The 3811-nt window shown below is 41.0% G+C and overlaps 1 long non-coding RNA gene across 1 annotated transcript; it reads left to right on the forward strand.

The window, feature by feature from the left end:
* The first annotated feature begins 2131 nt into the window (after nucleotides 1–2131).
* On the forward strand, nucleotides 2132–3467 carry LOC139369655 (uncharacterized). Its single transcript, XR_011627054.1, has 4 exons — nucleotides 2132–2159; nucleotides 2387–2477; nucleotides 2565–2660; nucleotides 3091–3467. It is a non-coding gene; the product is annotated as an uncharacterized lncRNA (long non-coding RNA).
* The last annotated feature ends 344 nt before the right edge of the window (nucleotides 3468–3811 follow it).

Consider the following 3811-nt stretch of genomic DNA (forward strand, 5'->3'; position numbering starts at 1 on the left):
ATGTCATCCCGAGTGGGACTCCTGGCCACAATCCATGACCAACCAGGGCACACCATTCATGTCCAGACTGTTGAAGGACCTGTGTCAGTTATACCGGGTCAAACAAATAAGGACCAGTGTGTACCACCTCCAAACGGATGGGTTGTGTGAATGCCTGAATAAAACCATCAATAGCATCCTACGCAGGGTGGAGGACCGGGATGGGACGAATTGGGATATGTTGTTGCCCCACCTCATGTTCGCGCTCCGGGATGTCCCCTAGGCGTCCACTGGCTTCTTGCCTTTCGAGCTGCTCTATATGTGGCCCTGTCGCGGCATCCTTGACTTGACCAAGGAGGCCTGGGAGAAGCAACCCTGCCTATACCGTTCCCTCATTGAACACGTCACATTCATGAAGGACTGAATGGTAGCGATATGGCCGGTGGTGAGGGAAACTCAAGCCTGCTCGTACAATAGAAGGGCCCAGCCATGACAGTTCCGCCCAGGTGATAAGGTACTCCACCTCATCCCCACTCTGGAACATAGGACCCGGGCTTAGTGGCAGGGCCCATGTGTGGCAACAGAGCAAGTCTCCCCGGTCAACTAGTCAGCCAGGACGACAGCGCCCTCAGCAGATATACCACATTAGCCTGTTGAATGCATATTTGGAACGAGAGGCACAGGTGCTAATGAGGCAGATGAAGAGGAACGCCCACCAGAAAAGGTGCCTTTTGTCACCATTCTTACAACCTTGAAAATCTTCTACACCTGGCCTAGAGCGTGTTCTCAGCCAAGATAAACCAATATTATAAGTTCCCAGTAAGCCAACCTGGTTAGCCTGAAATGAAAGTTACGCCTAGCTTGGAACACAACATTTAGACATTGTTTTATTCATGTTGATGTGGACAGAATCCATCTCGATCATAACATTCTCATGTGAAAGACCTTATAGTCTTGTGTTCTTTAATGTGATAAAAGAGGCTGTGGTCATGGAGTGTTGTGGTCTTCAAAGGCCCATTATCTGCTAGGAACATGGTAAATAAAGACAGTGGTGAAGTTAATTCATTAATTAATTTTAACTTAATTAACAGGTTTTTGGTTTACTGGGAACTAATGAAAGATATATGTATATTTTGGCACAGAACACGCTGTTGACTTACATTACAGTTACACCAGGTTGTTGGGGCCAGAACACGCTCTAGGCCAGGTATTGAATTTGCATCATACATCAGATAATACCGCTACTGCAAGTTAAACATAAATACTTTCTAAGTAGATTTTCAATAATTCCAAGGACTGTTTACTCAGCGGCATTCTGCTGAATTACAAGGCAACATGACAGCATACATAACTCTATATGCGCTAGGGATTCATCCCAGAATACGGGATCCTAAGATTTCCTTTGAAAAATAGTCATTTCCAACAAAACAGATGATACACCATTTCTGCAAAAGTAATTGAGGAAATACACATTCGCAACACTGATCATTATGATGTTACACTGACAATAGAGAGAGCACGGGATTGCCGTGTTGATAAGCAGTCTCTCAGTGACATGAAAGTTGCTATGTATAACTTTTTCAGTTAAATTCCCATTTTTACTAAAACGTATTAATGCCTTTATGAGCATAGTACGGGTGAACTAAAACATCATATTAACACAAAAACTAAGGACCTACGGCTCTATTGTCTATGGATTTGTTGTGATTTGATACTAGCATTTACAGTGCATTCGGAAAGTATTCGACCCCTTGACTTTTTCCACATTTTGCTATGTTAACCAAGTTGAATTCTTCCCAAAGGGTGGTTCCAGCTGTAATTCAGACAAAAACATATTCTCATCATCACAAGTATATATACTCCACTCTGGACTTGCTATCCAAGCTCCAATTCACAAATCCAGTTGAAATGACTAGGAAACCATAATATTGACCAAAAACGTGCCTGGAGGGCAGTCATACACTTCAGGCTGTGCATGACTGCCGTTATCGTCATGGCTGAAATGTCATCTTGTTTGTTAATCGGCTGTGAGAGGTGTGGATGGGTGGGGCAGGTACAGTAGCTGCAGAAAGAGTATAAAACAGAGCTGCAGAGGGCAGAGAGACACCACACTACTACTGAAGACCAGAAGACATCATCCAGATAAACAGCCATCAGACAGCATCGTCCAACTGTAAGAGGTATGTTTGTTTTCACTGAGAATCTTCTTTGCAAAGGTGTATGGCAGGTGTGGCAAGAGGGGGCAGGTAGGAATGGATGGAGAAGTGTAGGTGGACATGTGTATATTGTAACACGGTAGACCTGGGATCCATATTAGTTTGCTGTTCTTTAATTTGGTAGAGTAAAAGGACCCAGTGTGGGTTTGTGTGTGTGTGTGCGTTAACACGTTGCACTCTTTGTGCTTTAGTAAACGATGAAGATCCAGAGTATGTTACTGCTGTTCGCTCTAGTGGGTGTCCTGTTGGCAAGCTCCCTCAATGAAGATAACTCTGAGGAAGGTATGTCTTGTTTGTGAATGTGTACTACTTTACTGCCCGGGTTTAGTCTGATATAATTTAGTAAAAATTAAAAATCTTTCCTCTCAGCTCTTCTGCAGGAGGATAATCTAAAAGGTAGAAAGGCTGACTTTTTGGCGAAGTTGGCTGCACTGAAGACCAGCGCCTCTGAAGATGAAGCACCATGTGAGCTATCTATCTATCTATCTATCTATCTATCTATCTATCTATCTATCTATCTATCTATCTATCTATCTATCTATCTATCTATCTATCTATCTGTCTGTCTGTCTGTCTGTCTGTCTGTCTGTCTGTCTGTCTGTCTGTCTGTCTGTCTGTCTGAGCAACAGTAAAGTGACAACAGGAGGGTATCAGAGGGTGGTAGGGAAAGAGGAGGGAGTAACATGGCTAACTCCATCTCTACTGTTTATTAGCATCATGTTTCATAGAGGCAAATCATTTTTTAAATGGTAGTCAAATACTGGCCTAACAACAGTTGGTTTAAAAGGTAGTCACTTGTATTTGGAATATGTATTGAACATGTCGGAGTCATTTTCAAATGTTTAGCCTTTTAAAAATGTATTTTCCATAAAGCATATTCAAAAATGTATTCCAGTTTGGGGCGAACTTTGGAACAAAGTAAAGGAAATTGCGGGGTGAGAACCGACCAGAATGGGGATGCCGAGGATCCATCTCACTCCTCATATCAAATCAGCTATCTCTGACATCATCACTAACATTAACTCAATGAATCATTCCAACATCCATCCATCAATCATTGACTAACATAAAAACAAAACAGTAATATAGTTCTTGGGACTTTGGTACTGAGAAGAACTCATCAACATTCTGAAGAATATATGTTTTATACAAAAACATGACCTTTAAGTCTTGATACATGATAGTGGATAAATAATGATGATCAGAATTTCTGATAGCAATGTTGTATGGTTGGTGTCATATTGTGATCCTCCAATAAACTATCGAGCATTACACATGTTTAGTCGTTTTTTAAATGAATCTTACATTTTTAGCAGTGTTTCAATTACATCATACATGTTTCATAATAATGTTTTATTCCATGTTTTTAATTTGAACTTGACCATAATACAGATGCAGTGCATGCAGAGCTAATCACATCAGATTACACTGAGCAGTAATAGTAGTACACATACAGTTGAAGTCGGAAGTTTACATACACCTTAGCCAAATACATTTAAACTCAGTTTTTCACAATTCCTGACATTGAATCCAAATAAAAATTCCCTGTCTTAGGTCAGTTAGGATCACCACTTTATTTTAAGAATGTGAAAAGTCAGAATAATAGTAGAGTGAAT

Source organism: Oncorhynchus clarkii, chromosome 17 (assembly GCF_045791955.1).
Source record: "Oncorhynchus clarkii lewisi isolate Uvic-CL-2024 chromosome 17, UVic_Ocla_1.0, whole genome shotgun sequence".
In the NCBI taxonomy this organism is placed as follows: Eukaryota; Metazoa; Chordata; class Actinopteri; order Salmoniformes; family Salmonidae; genus Oncorhynchus; species Oncorhynchus clarkii.